Here is a 17,750-nt window from a genome sequence, read left to right as displayed (position 1 = left end):
CCTAGATTGCTTTGCTGCTTTTTTGCTGTCAGCAACTGTCAATCTTTTGAATATTTTATATTTATTAAGAAACTCTCCATCGTATCTTGGCACGTCTACATTTTTTCGTTTTTTTTTTTAGTCAACGAGTTAGATGCGAAACATTTTTTGTAAAACTGCGGAAAATGATTGGATCAGTTGCAATTGTTTTTCAACTTCTTATAATTATATTGAAGCTTGGTTGAAGGCGAGTTGACAGTGGATTTGACTTTGAAGCCGGAGCTATACGACGTGTACTGATGCTGAAAGATATTGGTTTAGATTAAGAAGACATTGGCTGAAATAGTGTTCTAGTGGTGCTAGTGGTGGTACCACTGGCACCACCACCAACAACCAATAGTACACTATTTTAGATTATTATTTATAGATTTTTATTATATATATATATTCTTATTATTATTATTATCTATATTTCAGATTATTATTGTAAATATATTCAGATTATTATTTATTATATTTCAGATCATTATACCAATTTAATCAGATTAATGTTCATTCTGGTGGTTGAGATGACAAAAGCTCTGGTTGAGATGAAAGTGTTTCAAACGTATCAGCAATTTTTAATTTAGATTAATCGATTTTCTTGATGTTGAGCGGAAACAAACCAGAATTTTGAAATCCAGTGACTATTTTCTTGGGTGTAAAAACTTCACCAGAGCTAAAAAAATTTGCTTGCAGTTTACTAAAATATTCCTTTAAAAAATTGCTGAACTTTATCTCTACATAAAACTCTTGAAGTAATTTGCGCCAAAATTTTTTGACATGGCAACAAACAGCGACATCTAGTTTCTGCAGATTATGTGACAAATGAGCTGGTAAGCAAATTAATAAGATATTGTTTTCGATACAAATGAGTATAATCCGATAGGTAACATTTGTCAAGTGCCCATCAACGGCTAAAATATGAGTACTAATAATTGGATAGCCAAATTTCGATTTATTTATTTAAATAGTTATTTGATTAACTAATTTTTAACAAATTGACTAAACTATTTATCAGGACTTTTTTAATGGCAGGAAAGTAGGGTAGAGCGAGGCTAGCTGAGCATATTTGCAAGTAGGGCATTTAAAATATCTCAAAATCTACGTATCACATGACAAAACATCTAATGGATGAAAGTTAGAGAATCGGGTTGTTAACACAATGCACAACAAAAGATTGCTGGAAAGCAGTTGAGTAAGTTATACGGTTACTTTTTCTATTTTGGACAAAAAAGTAAATAAAAAGTTTTTTTGCTATTATTCTTTTGGATGTTCATAAATTTTTTTATCTGCCATCACTTAAGTGATGATATTTTACTAATATAACGGACTTTAGATTAAAATTAGCCGTTTTTTCAACTTTTGCAGGTTAAATTATTTTTCAAATGTTAAAAAATTATGTATATCTAACGCACTGCTTATGAGGTCTGTTTTAGATTTAGTAAAAATTGCTTAACTAGCCCCGCTCTACCTTACAGGCTGGTGAGCTACTGCACGAATTGCTTATCTTTCATCCGGACGGAGATGTTGCGTATACGGCATCGGCTGCACCTCATGAACGCTTATTAGTGTACAGAAGTTTTTTTTTAATATAAAAATAATATATAGCCTAAGACAATCTTGAGTTTGAACTACTGTCAATTGTTTCACCTATGTTGTTGCCACGCCTATAAAGAGTCGTTACTGTTAAATTGAATGATTGAGCAGGTTTGTTAAGTGTAAGGTTCGCCATTTTTTATTTTTGTCAATGCAAGCGTGGCTTGATCTTTAATGTATGTGTTTTATTTGTTTTTGTGCATAATCAATTTAAAAGTTGAACAAAGAGTTTATAAAAATTCATTGGTTATTTTAGACATAATTATTTAATAAAAGCCCTACTTACCAAGCGAATAAATATCGACCACATAGTTATCAGTTTCCATTTTTAACCCATAACTTTTTACTGGAAATAACAAATTTAATTTTGAAAATAATAGATAAAGATTGTCATAACTATTTCATTCTATCCTTTATTTCATTCCCTGACGGCACATCTGGTTTTAATCTCGGAATTAAAACCCGTTTAAACACGTGTTTGTTACGATCCAGGCGTAAACCAAAAACACGTGGATTTCACGGGAAGTTTAACTGGAGTTTTACACGTGTTTTCTAAGGTTTCAAACACGAGTTTTTTTATGTTTTAAATACGTGTATTTGAGGTTTTAAACTCGTGTTTTATGAGGTTTTAAATTCGTGTTTTCTATCGTCTAAAACGGACTTATGGCATTTAATAAAGTTTCCAAACGGAAACTTTATTTAATGCCATAAGTTAGTTCAGGCATAAGTTTTCCAAATTTATGCCTGAACTAGCAGCTGTTCAGCACGGTTTAATGATAAACCAAAAATACGTAGGTTTTGTTAGACACGTTTATAGCTTTAAACCGTTTAAACCTTTTTTTATATATACTACATTATATTTACGACAATTTTGTTGTTTTATTTTTGTTTTTTAAGGTAAATTATTTTACAATAATACTACAAAGATAAAATAAACAAAGAAATAAAAAACCAAATCATTAAAAATAAGCTAATAAAAGACGTTTGGCACATGGTTACCATACATAATATTTAATTTCGATTGATCGCCTCTTCCGTCATTATAAAATCTAAAATCGTATAACAATACGCTTTCGCATTTTTACAAACAATTCCAGTAGCATCAAATGTTCTTTTTAATTTTTCTTAATAATCGGGTCTCGAACTTTACTAATTCCTCAATTGAGGTAACCTGTTCAAATTTAATTTCATTCAAATCTTTATATAAAAACTATTGCAGTAGCCCAAATTTCTTTTTATGTAATGGTGTGACACAATCATTTTACGCTAAAACATGGCATCATCCATGGGAGAAGTTTCGTTTGTCTGATTTTTTGGTCGATCTGTATTGGTAATGGTTTTTGATGATTCGCCTTAATCTGTTTAAAAAAAAAACAAGTTTTATAATAAATAACAAAATAAATGATTATCTTAGTCTATTGTTTTGTATTGTACCTAAATAAATGCACTATAAAAAATGCTGTTTGAAAAAACAAGAGTAATGATTCGATGGAAGAGTAAAATTGATTTTTTCCTTATTAATCACGCTTGTTTGTGTCTGTACATTTAAATGGAATCGACCCTTCATTCTTCTTTTCAAATTGTTTTTTAGAGCCACCAACTTCAACCTAAATAAGAGACGCCCTTTAAGAATTTATGAAACCCATTAAGAAACATAATTCATCAAATATACTATTGTACTTTTTAAATATTATAAACTTTTAAATTAAATGCAAATAAGTTATTACTTTGGAAAGATCCAGAAGCCCGAGTATTCACAAGTATTTTCATTAGCATTTGTTCCAGGATGTAAATCCTTTCTTAATTGATTTTTGCTTATAAATATAGAAATCTTTAAAGGTTGATTCGAAACCATCTCATTTAGGTTTTGTTGCTTGTTAAAGTGCAAATATCCTGTTTTAAGATAAATTAGACTAATATACACTCAAATATAGGTAATAAATATAAATATAAGTTATACATAATATTTAAAAAAACCAAATGCACACATGCCCCCTGTTCATTAATAGTCACCTACCTTAATCAACATTAATATAAATATATTTTCTTCATCTAGATTATGTGATAACGGTAAAACTCCTAAAAGATAAAATTTGCAAAATCAAAATTTACCAGAAATATTAGTGTCATTTAAAATTTTTTGAAGTTAAAGATAAATAACTAGAGTTTTAATACAAGTATTTTCATTAACAATTGTACCACGATTAATATTTTTTCTCATTGTCTTTTTCGTTGAACATGTGAAAAACTTAGTAGTTGACTTTTAGTAGAATTAGTAAGATTATTTTAGTAGATTATAAGTAAGTAGAAGACTTATAGTAGAATCTTTTCAATTTATGTTTTGTTGCTTATTAAAACCCACATATTCTGGTTTAAAAATGTTATATATATATATATATATATATACATATATATATATATATATATATATATATATATATATATATATATATATATATATATATATATATACACACACACACAAACAAAACAAAAAAAGTTCAATATGTGCTAATGCATATCACTAGCCATAGTCTGCTTGATAATAGACCCTTACTTTTATCAGCAAAAAAAATATCATTTCTGCAATCAGATAGACTATGCAAGAAATTTTCTTGCTGGCTTCGGCTCATGCTATATTTTTAATACTGCTGACTCATTTTTGTATCTTCTCAAACAATTAAAAATTAATTTAACATTTACATAATAATTTTCAAATATAAACAATTGATTTACAGATAAGTAAAGTTACTTACGGACAGTATTTTGCAACAAAGTATTACTAGATTTTGCTGTCAATATGGGTAGAGAAAGTTTATTTGATGAAGCATAGGTAGTATATTGGTGCAGCCTTGTAGCTCGAAGACAAATTTAAACATACAGGAAATAAATTTCCAGCTAAAACTGATCGATATTTTTTCATATATTCTTTCCACTATGCTGAACTTGTTCTTTTCATTTTTGTTAAATAATTATCATTAATAGGATATCCTATAGCATTTAGTACACACACCTTTATATAGGAACAACACTAGTATTTTTCAAACATATATAAATAATAACAATACTAATAGTATAAACAATAATACTATTAACACAAAAAGTGTAATATATATATATATATATATTCATCGCAGAAATACACACACATATACAGATACAAATACACACAAATATACATACGCCGAAATACACACACATATGTGTGTATATGAGTACATATTACGTATACATAACATATATATTTATTTATAAGTGTATGTATGTATGTATGTATGTATATATGTGTATATATATATATATATATATATATATATATATATATATTTATACATACATACATATTATATAGACTTATACATACATACATATATACATATGAATACATAAATAAACACATACATATTTTATATATGTATTATACATACATATATAAAATATACATTGTATAAATTATATAGATACACAAGTGTATGTATATATATACACATGTGTATATATATGTGTATATATATATATACAGATATATATACACACGTGTATAATTTATATGTGTGCGTGTTTGTGTGTGTGTGTGTGTATATATATATATATATATATATATATATATATATATATATATATATATATATATATATATATATATATATATATATATATTATATATATATATATATATATATATATATATATACATGCTAAATTAGCATGTATATATATATATATATATATATATATATACATATATATATATATAAAATATATATATATATATATATATATATATATATATATACAACTGAATTTATTTAACATATAAATTTTCTCGACAAATGTTTTCTTGAAAGTTCTTGTTACACACTCTAAAACCTTCCGAATAATAAAAATGCAATAAATTTGAAAAACCGCGTGCTTTTAGTAATGGTTTTACATTCGTTGCGAAAACTTTTGATAATTTAATACTCCATTTTTGTAACTGAAAACCCATCACTAAAAACTTAATATCCAAACTGGTTTTTTGGTAAAATATAGTAGTTAATTTCACGGAATCAAAACCCTATTCTTGACACGTGTTATTCTTAGTGTTTTCGGGAGTTTTAAACACGCAACAGAAACCACGCGTAACTTTTAAACGAGTTGTGCCGTCTGGGTTCTATCCTCTATTTCATTTTATCCTCTATTTCACTCTATCCTCTATTTCATTCTATCATCTATTTCATTCTATCCTCATTTTCATTCTACCCGCTTTTACTCTACTCTCTAAGATAACTTTTACTCGATTCTTTAAAGGTTACTTCATAGAAACACAGGTTTACATTTTTTCCGTGCTATTAAAATTAAATTTTTTTTTTTTTTTAAACTATAAAGTGACGTCTTTTTCTGACAAATCTTCCTCCCCCGTGTCCCTTTTATCTCGATCTCCTTCTTCTCCCTTTTTGCATAACGTCCTTTATGGACGTTATGCAAAAAGGGAGAAGAATGCCTTCTGTAACTTTACACATGTAAATACTATGCACAGCTCAGGAGATCTGTTAAATTTAGTAAAAATTGTTTAACTAGCCCCGCCCCATTCTTTGTTGGATATAATATAAAGATGTAAAAAATAAAAAGATATAATTTGTTTCTTAAAATAACTGTTCAAGATGCAACTAGTTTTAATTGTTTAAAACACAAAAGAATTCAAATACTAATTTTAGGAATATTTATTTAAGAGAATGACAATAAAATAAATTAAAAAGCTATTTATTACAAGAAAATACTTCCGTATTTCCTTTTAAAAACTTTAAACTAAATTTAAAAAATCCAAGTTTTCGTACAAAATCATCAGCATTTGAACACTTTCAGTTGTCATTCTCTTTCGCCTTGCATACAAATTGTTTAATGCAAAAAAATCAGAGAAAAGGCGCTCACTTTGTGCACTGGTAGTATATAAAATCATTGTTGAAATACAATACAATATTGGAAACACATGTTGATTTTGATGCCAAATCTGCAAAACATTTTGCTTATGCACTGGCAATTTTATATAACCACTGATTTCCTTTTTTTAAATCTAAACTTACGTTTCTATCAATAACGCATTCGGAATCGTCATCTTCACTGTCAAATGATAGCTTAAATTCTTTTGATTTGATTGTCACCTTTTAAACTGGAACTACTTCACAAACTTTTTTTGTCAAATAAAAATCGGACAAAAATTTCTTCATGCATTTTATATATCGATGGCTCCGCGCTAAATCGGTCCTATCTACAATCTCCGCGAAAAATATTTTTGGTCTATCTTATTATTATTATTATTTTATTAAACACCCTCTGTAAATGTTTTTACAAGGAAAAAATACATAACAATAGTATAAGATATATAAAGAGGGAATAAAGTAGATCACTTGGGAATGTTTTCTTCAAGAGTATTTTTGAAAATATTTTTTGAAATATTAATTTTCACTTTCTTCTTATCCTGAATTAAATTTTTCATTTTTATTTTATGGATCTTTCATAATTCCTTTATATCATCTAAAAATGAATATTTTAATGAACAATAGTTAAGCTGAGAATTGATGATTTCAAAAGTTACTTTATTATTTAATAGACGGATAAACAGGTTTATTTTATTTTGTCGTATATAAGTCGATATCTCCCGAACTTTAAAAACTTTATCTCCAATCTCCGCGAAAAATATTTTTGGTTTATCTGCAATCTCCGCGAAAAACAATTTTAGTCTATCTGCAGTTTGCGCTAGCAATACTTTTAAACTATCTGTGTTCTTTGGGTGTATAAACTTTAAATCATATACATATTAAATTTATCTGCAGATTTTCTTACCAAAAGCCTAATTTTCTTAAGTTTTGATAGAAAATAAACTACGTTGTTATTAAAGTTTCACAATATTTATGTAGGTACGAAACAAAAACATACCGCCGTCCGCGATATTTTGGCTCCTTATTTGTGTGACAAACTTTGCGTGCGTTTTAAAAGAGTAGGTACAAACGGCGGGGCGGAGCGGATCATTTAAACGGTACAAACGGCGGGGCGGATCATTTAAACGTTACTTAAGCGAATCATATTTCATAAAAAAAACACAAAAAATACAATTTAGATATAGTTTAATTTCATTAAAAAATATAATATTTAGAAGATTTTTGCCTATTATAATTTTATTATATTTTATAAATTTTGTGAACTCAAAAAACATAGTGACCCTTCAATTTATATCCGCACAATTAAATTAAATGATCTGCCTAATATTTTGATTATTTACATCAAACTCTATAAGTTTTAATGATTTTTCTACCAAAAACCAACGTGATCCACCAATCATATCAAGCGATCCGCACATTTATATTAAATGATCTGCCTAATATTTTGATTATTGGGATCAAACTTTATAAGTTTTAATAATTGTTCTACCAAAAACAACGCGATCCGCCAATTTATATTAAGTGATCCACCAAATTTTATGAAGTGATCCGCCTAATATTTTGATTGTTTGTATCAAATTCTATAAACTTTAATGATTGTAATACTAAAAAACAACAATGTGTCTTGACAATACAAAAAAAAAAAAAAACGCAATGTATTAAAACCATATAGAAATAATATTAAAGTTTACCTTTTATAAATATTACCCGTCAAGAAAATTATTCTTATCTTAATTGTTTTGAATTGGATTTCATGTCACAAACTGTTAGAATATGATCAATAAAGTAAATTTCAAATCTTGATAATTTACTAAATTTAAACCATACTTCATCAGTTGGCAAACTAAACCAAAGTAATGATGCAAGGTAGAAGAACGCGGTAGAACTAAAGAAATAAATATTATAATATTATAAAATAATATTATAAAAAGTAGATTGTAAAATAGATACATGACATGATAAAATATATAACCAGTAAAATATATTTCTACCAGCTTCGGATGACTAAAGCAAAACTAAATAACTGTTAAATATATATATATATATATATATATATATATATAAAATATATATATATAAATATATTAAATATATATATATATATAGGGAACAATACTGGTATGAAAAATGCAAATAATACTTGCATGATAAAAAACATATATTAATGTATATTTTTTTACTCGTATGATAAAATCAAACAATACTCGTAAGACAAAAAATTCTGGCATACCTATTAAATGTTATGGTATAAAAGCCATGAATAATTATAATTGATGTTTTATATTAATCAAATTACAGTGTGAATCTACACACAAAATTTGATTATGATAACGTATCAATTATAATTATTTATGGTTTTGATTTCTAACTTATTGTTTTCTACTTTTCTAATTTTTGATTTCTAACTTATAGTACTTCATTTTGCTGTTTTATAATCAAATCTAATGTTTAATAAATCCAATTATTATTAAGTAGTTTGATATATTAAACATTAATAAATGTTTCAATATTATCCAAAGTTATTTCTAATAGATTCTAATGTTTTATAATTTTTTAGAATGCTTTGGAATATATATATATATATATATATATATATATATATATATATATATATATATATATATATATATATATATATATATATATATATATATATATATATATGTAAATTATGTTAGTGTATTTTACAAATGGAGTGCTCTTAAGTCTTAGAGTCTTCCTATAGAACAGAGCAATAATAAATTAGTAAATAACACTTATCTACCTTTTATCTTCTACTTTAAGTTTCAGGAAGATAAAAGGCTGGATCATCAGGAAGAGTTCTCTTCTGATGATCCAGCAATGGTGAAACTTAATGTTGAAGATAAAGTTAGATAAGTGTTTTTTACTAATTTATATATATATATATACATATATATATATATATATATATATATATATATATATATATATATATATATATATGTGTATATATATGTATGTATTTATGTATATATGAATAGTTTTAAATGTATTTTAATGTGGACTCCAGAAAACCGTCATAGAGTCAAGTTGTTAGGTAAACCGAAAACATTTTATCTCCAATATAATCTGCAAAGTGATAAACAGTAAAACGCCACCAACAGCAAAAGAGATCAGGTACGTCGCAAAGTCAGGCAAGTCTGATCAAGCACAGAAAGTATTAAAAAAGTTGTTGCCGACTTTAAACTCACTCTGTTTGCAGCCGATAAATGACGGTGGTGATGATAATGATGTTTGGCCATTGAGCACCGATGCTTTTAAACTATTTCGTTTATAGACTTATTTCAAACAAAAAAAAGTGTCTAATAAATTTAAAGACAACTTTTAGTTAATATGAGAATTAATTATAGCTAAATATGGTTGTTCGATATGTTAAAAATAGTCACTTCAGACTTAAAAACAAGAATATGTCAAAAAATTTTATTTATGAGCATTGCAAAAAATGTGCGCCCCCATGCTACCTAATGCAAAAATTTAGGTAAATAATTGTGTTAAGTAAAATTCAATAATTAAAAAAAACCTAAGTTAATTTATCTAGTAATAAAACAGAATTTGAAAACTTCATTAAAAAATTCAACTACTTGTGCGCGTAAATGCAGAAACAGAAAGAACATCAATTTCTCTGTTTGTTCATACACTATTGAAAGGTTTTTACAAAACCTACCCGATTAAACACATTTCAGTAACTTTACTCAGGTTAATACGCAGGGGATGGGGGGATGGGGGGAGGGAGGGAGGGGGAGGAAATACGAGTAGTAGAAAAAAATTTTAAGACAAAAATATAAAAACTAGTGGAACTATGGTATTTTCAGGGGGAATTTACTTGGTTTTAAGAAACAATTAGTGTTTGTTAGCGAAATTAAGTCATAGAAAGGGGAATAGTGTTTGGCCCTCATGCTGCACAAGTAGAAAAAACATGTATAAAAAAGCTATTTTTTACGAACGGACCAATAATTCAAGTTGAAAAAATTATTTGAAATAAAAATAGATTTATTTTTGCAGCATTTACAAAAAAATATTGTCTAAAATATCGTTTTTACGCACCTCTTGTCTCTAATTCAAATTTCGCAACGCGAGGGCTCATCCACAACGGTTATAGTAGTAGTAGTAGTAGTAGTAGTAGTAGTAGTAGTAGTAGTAGTAGTAGTAGTAGTAGTAGTAGTAGTAGTAGCAGCAGTAGTAGTAATCCTGGGTGCCCTCTTTTTAAGAAATTGCCAAGCTCTGGTGTTACGAACATTGCCTTCATGCTACAATATTGCCCGCGTAACAATATTATGTTGCACGAAATGCTCTCATCTTACTCATGTTAAGTTACATAGTAACATGAGGGCATTTGTCATAAAACATATTTATTTTAAGATAAACGATTAAGCAAGCAAATTGATCAATTTAAAAATGGCAAAGTTTGATGTATTAGTAGAACGATTAAGATTGATATAGTAATAAATTTAGATTGATAATAAAGTTAGAACCATAACATACTAACAAATAATATTTATGTTGAACATACGTGCAATAATATTTAAAATAAATTAAATAACAATATTGACAATATATTAATTAATTAAGATTAATAATAAAGTTAACTAATACCTTAATCTAACTTTATTATCAACAATAAACACAAATTTATTGCTACCTAGGTAGCAATTACTCAGTGTTTATTGTTAAATCAACAATGTTATTGCTATAATGTTATAAATTTTTTGTCGGGTAATTATACTAATTAATAATACATTTGTGGTCCTCATGGATGTAAGTTCTATGCTTTTTTTGGTACTCTAATTAAAAGAGATTTATAGAGATAAAGAATAGAATCAGGAGTAATAAAGTAGCAAGCATGATAAAGAGATACAAAGATCAAAAGTAAGATCTGATCCTAGAAGATAAAGGGTAGATGACTCATTACGTACATTACTGTTCATAAATGTAGGAAGATCTAGATTTTTGTGAAAGGATTTGCTGAAAAAATTTAGTCTTATCTGAATTAGAGATGATTCTTTCTCAAAAAAAAGAAAAAAATATTATTATTTTATTTTAATTGAAAAATCATAAGTTTATAAAAAAAATTTTATTTTAATTGAAAAATCATAAGTTTATAAAAAACTTTTTTATAAAAGCTTAAAAAAATTATAACTTTGAAAATATGTCTCACCCATTTTAGCCCTTGATGTAGGTTACACGAGGGCTCCGAACCAGGACTATAGATATATTCTTGTTTATTATAAAATATATTCCTGGCTAACACCCCAACATTGCCACAAGTCAACAAATGTAAACAGTTTCAAGATCAAATTAGACAAATATTTAGTATTAAAAAAATTAACTTAATAAGTTTTAATAGTAATGAAATTTTTTAACACGAAAAGCATAAAAAATTTAAACAAAAATTACTTTTGGTCTTTTAAGCCTTCTAAGTCTTAAGTCTTCTAAGTAGTTTTTATTTAAACTTTTATTATTTTTATTAGTATATACCTACATTATCAAAAGTGAGTTATCAAAGTGAGTTTCTAATTCATTCGCTGTTAACACATAGCTAAATTTTATATACTACTACTAATAATTGTTTTTAAGCAAGTACAATTAAAGTACATTGGTGCTCACATTTAAAAATCATAACAAAGATACTTTTAAATAGCATGTATAAAGGTCATTTAAAAATCTGCAGACTTTTTTAATATTATGTTATACGTAGCATAATATAAAAAAGACATAGGCATGTAAGTTTGCTATGGAGCCATTTCACAATAATAAATAAATCTTCAAATAAATTTTAATAGGAAAGACAATTTTTACCTTCAAAAATATATTGCATATTAAATGATATCTTGAAAATATTCAACATAATATTAAATGACATTTAGATGTCCATTCAAATTTATCAACAAGATATCTTGCTATACTGTAGCATAGCCTTAAGTAAAGGATAAACAATGCCTAAGTAAAGTTGGATATTACTTTAAAAATATTTAAAAAATAAAAATATATACAGCCTTGTAGGCTACATGTAGGTCTACATTGTAGATTACAAGTATAATTACTTTAAATGTGTTTTAAGTAAAATCTAACTTTACTTAAGGCATAGTAATTGATTTTCACTAGTATAACCCAATAGCTATGCTATATACTACATTATGCTATTTTAGTATACAAATATATTTACAAAATACAAATACTATAAAAGTATACTAAAATACTGCTGCCTAACCTTTACCATGATTCACTTGTATGACATAAACTTCGCCTGCCTTAGGATTATTGAGAGTAGTCGGTCTATCTTCATTATTGCTCTTGGCAATAAGATTTGCAATAAAATCTATCTTAAGATGATTTAAGCAACCTGTCAAAACTGGAGTAGTCATTTCTTTAAAAAAAAATTTAACATTATGTTTGCTAAGGTTGAATTCGATTGCAGAAATCTAACTATCAAAAGTGCCGTGTTACTTGAATGATCCGCCCCGCTGATCCGCCCCGCCCCGCCGATTGTACCTACTCGTTTTAAAAAATTATAAGTTCTTCATCATTTTTACTCGCTTCAGTTGGTATAAAAATCGTATTTTGCTTATTGTTTTGTTTAAGAAAGAATTATACTTTTATTTAGTGCTACAGTTTAATTTTATTCTCCATCTCATTCTTATTTGTGCTGGTCTGAGATTTAAGGTAAGCTATGATATTTAAATTTAACAAAAATATGAGCGGTGACCTTTATTAAACTACTATGGCCATTTACAAAAATCAATTATCTATGCTCTTAAAATATTTCAAGTTTGTAGGATCTTCCCCTGACTTCTTTTTTTTTCCCCCCTAGATTAGAACATTTTATGTTTTTGACAGCCATAATTAAATAAGCTATTAAAAATTTTTATTGCGAATTTTGTTTAGTAACCAAACTAGTGTTAAAGATTTGTTATATTTTTATTTTTATTCAAAATCATAGGCATAACTGCTAACTAAAAGAATGTCTATACCAAATCATCCTATCAAGAAATGTGGGGTAGGCCAGCAGTACATTAATGATAATTTTTCAGCAAACATTCCATTAGCTTTTGGAATTTTAGTACTAAAGGGTCATGTTATGTTCACTAATTATTCAAATGGGTCCAATTTAATTAAAACATTTAAAGCACTGAAGAAAAGTATCAACTTCGTTTACAAACACTGAGTTAGAAAAGTAATTAACAACTTTAAGAAATTCAAAAACGTATCAACTGTTATTAGATTTCAGCACTATAAATCTCTTTGTCATGAGCCTTTTGAAATTAAACCAGATATCAAACAGTCTAATAATAAAATAAACTGTTCCCTTGTTCCTGTAAATATTAAACCTTCTACCACTAATTGTGCATCGTATGCATCTCTTAGATTAAGGTTGCATAAAGCCATCAGTGATAGAGTTTTTATGAACAAAAAAAATACTGAAGGTATAAATAGCCTAAAAATTCTGTTACAAAAACAAAAGCATATGTGAGTTCTAAACCAAAAGCTGAAGCGAAAAGAAGTACAGATACTCAAGCTTAAAAAACATATGTATGATCCAGAATAACGGTTGAGAAAAATCATTAAAATGTTAAGAAAAAAATGCAAGTATTTAAAAAATGAAGCAAAACGAGCAAAACATTTTCAAATAGAAATTAACTCTGAGCTTCAAAATGTTAAACAATTGCATCGACAACTTCAAGAAAAAAAAATATATATATAACTGCATTGCAAGTAAATAATTCAACTCTTGAAGAAAATTTATGTGAAAAAAAAACTTCTCCCCAATGTTCAAAAATAGATCATAAATCATACACATTCAAATTAAGGCTGTTTGTTTATGATGCAATTGTTAATCAAGTGCCAAAAAAAGACATTCCAATTATCTTGGAAAACTTTTCTCAAAGATTTGGTTTTAAGTTTGAATCAGTGCCTTGTCGCAGTACAGTTGAATTAATGGTAAGGGAGTTGGGAATAATAACTGATTATCAAGTATCAGAAAAATTATCTAATAAAAATGTTACACTTGGCTTTGATTCCACCACACAAGAGGATATCCATAATAATTCTGTTCATTTTACTACACAATATGAGTGTTTTGTTATGGCTGTTTATACCATCAATATATAATTAATACGGTGGGTCATCTCGCTCTTGTTTTATCAGAGTTTAACAGTGCAAACTATCAAGAAACTCGTAAAGCAATGATAAGCAATATTGTTAATACAATGACGATAGAGTAAAAGTAAATCATGTAACTGTTGAATTGTTGAATAAATCATGGGATAAATCATAAAATGAGCTTAATTGTCATCTACATCCTTTAGAAACTATTTCCACTATGTGTTGTTTAACATTAAAAAAAATTAGAAAGTGCTTCTGGAAAACTTTTTGGAAATGATTGTCTTGCAGGTAAAATTATTTTACAAATAAACAAGATGAGATTTATAAATGGAAAAGGTGATCCCAAAGGCTTTTCTTCATTTTTAGAATCTGAAGGTTTTTCTCGTGGTTTGATTTCAAGATATCGTGGAAATCATCTGCATATTTTATTTCACTTGGCTGGAGTTTATTTTGCATATCATGAAACTTTTAAAAAGTTTTTAGCCACTGGTACAGTTAAATGTGGTGGCTTGCAAACAAGTCTTCGGAAAGATTTCTCAACTGACATTGCCTTATCAGAACTTCAAGTTCTCAGAATTTTGGGTAAACTATTCACTGGTCCTTGGATAAAGAAATTTTATACCTCAGTAGAAAATCAAGTTCATCATCTATATGGAATTAATATAGCTCAAACTGTTATTAATGTTTTAAAAAAAATACTATAGTCCCATTAGATTTGTTAACTTGTGGAAATGACTTTTTTGGAGAAGAATTTCCAAATAATAGCATGCTTCTTTAATTAAGAAAAAAAACATTAAATGAAGAAATGTCCTGTAGACAAATGTCTGCATGTCTAACTTGTTGTGTAGATGTTCTTCACAGACAATATAAACGTTATTTCAAAATGGAAATAACAAAAGATCTTTTGATTGAAACAAGATCTGCTAGAGTGAATAACATTGATGCAAAGGAGGTGATGGGCACCTTTAGTGCTGCTAAAAAATGTTTCCCTAATGCTACTTCGTGCTATTTGTCATCTCGAATACGAGCACAAAAAAACAATGTTCTTGCTTTTATTGATTTATGCAATGAAACTGAACAGGAACTAATTATAAATTTTGCAATTTCATATGGAAGAAAGAAAAGACAGCAAAACTTGTAGTCAGTACTTAGAATTGCGAAAAGAAATGATAAATACGGCAAACCAATACATAAGTAAAAAACAAATTTCAGATAGAAAAAAATTAGAGAAAAAAGTGAAAAAATCTAACTAGACAAAATCTAAGTGTAGAATTTCCTGAGCTTGATCCATTGACGAAACAAGATATTCTAGATATTTTAGAAGGTAAAGTAATTGGTCGAAAGATTTTTCACACTTGGAGTGATGATGGAGTGATGTCAGGCAACTATTTACAACAGAAAAATTGAAAAAATTAAAAGAAAAAATAACCCTTTGTATGTCATTGCTTACTGATCTAGTGAAGCTGATTATAATCTGGCAGAAGATTTTGACATTTCGAAATTTGATTTAGTTGTAGATCTCCTTAGTAAAGATTTGATATTTGCTAACTAATTGACTGCTAGGTAAAATTATTTTTTAAATAACATTCTTTTTTTTTCTTTTGTTGTTTAATACTTATACTTTTGTTAATTTTTGTTAGTCGCTTTCCCCTGTAAGATCAAAGTAAGATAAGAGGCATAAGTTGTAATAAATAGTAATATCTTATCTTTTCTTTTGAAAAAATTACAGAGATGCGATTAGCTGTCTGAAATAAGTGAGATAATATCTTACCTTCTGAAAAAACTACAGGGGATGTAGCTAAAGGATGATTCACATATTATATAATAAAGGATAGGGATGGGGTACATGTAATAATATCCCTGTTTATAGTGAAAGTTATGGGAGTTTTTTGGGGAAAGAGGGGATGGAAGGGGGGCTTGGTATAATTACATCAACAAGTATAAGTGTAAAAGGTTTTTTTTTGTTTTTCTAGTTATTCAAAATCTAAAATTTACAAGTTATTTAATGCTAAAATTGTTAGAGTAAGTTAGTTATGAAATAAATCTTTTATTGTTTGGGGAAAGAGGGTGGTGGGTTGTGTAGTCTACTAAATATTTTTGCTTGATTACAGGGTGGTGTGGGGGGGGGGGGAGCTAATAATGGATTACCTAATTTGTTAACTATCCCCTAAAATAAAAACGTGCCTCAATCTCGTTCTAAAAAATTATTAAGTTTTTTTAATATCTTTTTTGACAAAAATTTTAGAACAGATCTCAAAGTAAGCTCTAAAAGGGTTTAATAGGGTTTAGAAGTTAAGACAATTAGAAAATGCTCCTTGTTTTATATAAGCTTTTTTTCTATACTCAAACGATCATGGTTTTTATATATAATATTTAATTTGTATAGTAGTGTGAACATTCACAGCACTCATTGTTTATATAAAAAGTTTTATATTTTTCAGGATAAAAAAACAGATCAAGCTGGTGTTCAACGATCGGAGCATAAAAGAAATGAAAATACAATCTTATTACATTATTTTAGATATAAACATTATTTTAGATATGAGACTGAATGTTTTAGCATCTTCAGATACCTAAAAATGTTTTTTTTTTTAAATATTTTTATTACTTTTTTTAATAGACAATCTTCACAAATTTAAATATTGTTATTATTTTTCACAAAATTAGTCTTATTTTTTTTCCACGATTTTTCCCCTCAACTTAATCCCAAATTTCATATTCTTTAACAACTGACGATAATAAGACAAAACTGTATATTAACGGTTAAAATAATTTCAAGTAAAGTCCTAACCCTTAAGAGTCTTTTTTTTTCCTTTTTCTAGGCATATCAGGAATTTTCCCCCTGTCCTTAATGCGAAGTGTGCCGTTGTTCAGGTTACAAAGTTTTTAGTATGACATAAAATTGATCTAAAACGAACTTAATATATTTAGAATTAAATAAATTGTATGTATATGTATGTATATATATATATATATATATATATATATATATATATATATATATATATATACATACATACATACATACATACATACATACATACATACATACATACATACATACATACATACATACATACATACATACATACA

General features: G+C 27.2%; 2 long non-coding RNA genes across 2 annotated transcripts; one reads left to right on the top strand and one right to left on the bottom strand.

Moving 5' to 3' along the window:
- Window positions 1-2,607: 2,607 nt before the first annotated feature.
- Window positions 2,608-4,610, bottom strand: LOC136088789 (uncharacterized). The gene is made up of 5 exons (XR_010642483.1): window positions 4,374-4,610; window positions 3,635-3,696; window positions 3,345-3,510; window positions 3,052-3,224; window positions 2,608-2,975 (listed from the first exon to the last, which is right to left on the bottom strand). It is a non-coding gene; the product is annotated as an uncharacterized LOC136088789 (long non-coding RNA).
- An 8,443-nt stretch (window positions 4,611-13,053) lies between these two features.
- Window positions 13,054-17,320, top strand: LOC136088788 (uncharacterized). The gene is made up of 4 exons (XR_010642482.1): window positions 13,054-13,217; window positions 13,495-14,945; window positions 15,024-16,220; window positions 17,099-17,320. It is a non-coding gene; the product is annotated as an uncharacterized LOC136088788 (long non-coding RNA).
- The last annotated feature ends 430 nt before the right edge of the window (window positions 17,321-17,750 follow it).

Source organism: Hydra vulgaris, chromosome 12, assembly GCF_038396675.1.
Source record: "Hydra vulgaris chromosome 12, alternate assembly HydraT2T_AEP".
In the NCBI taxonomy this organism is placed as follows: domain Eukaryota; kingdom Metazoa; phylum Cnidaria; class Hydrozoa; order Anthoathecata; family Hydridae; genus Hydra; species Hydra vulgaris.
Note: the sequence above shows the minus strand (reverse complement) of the source record. Positions and strands in the feature narration are given on the sequence as shown.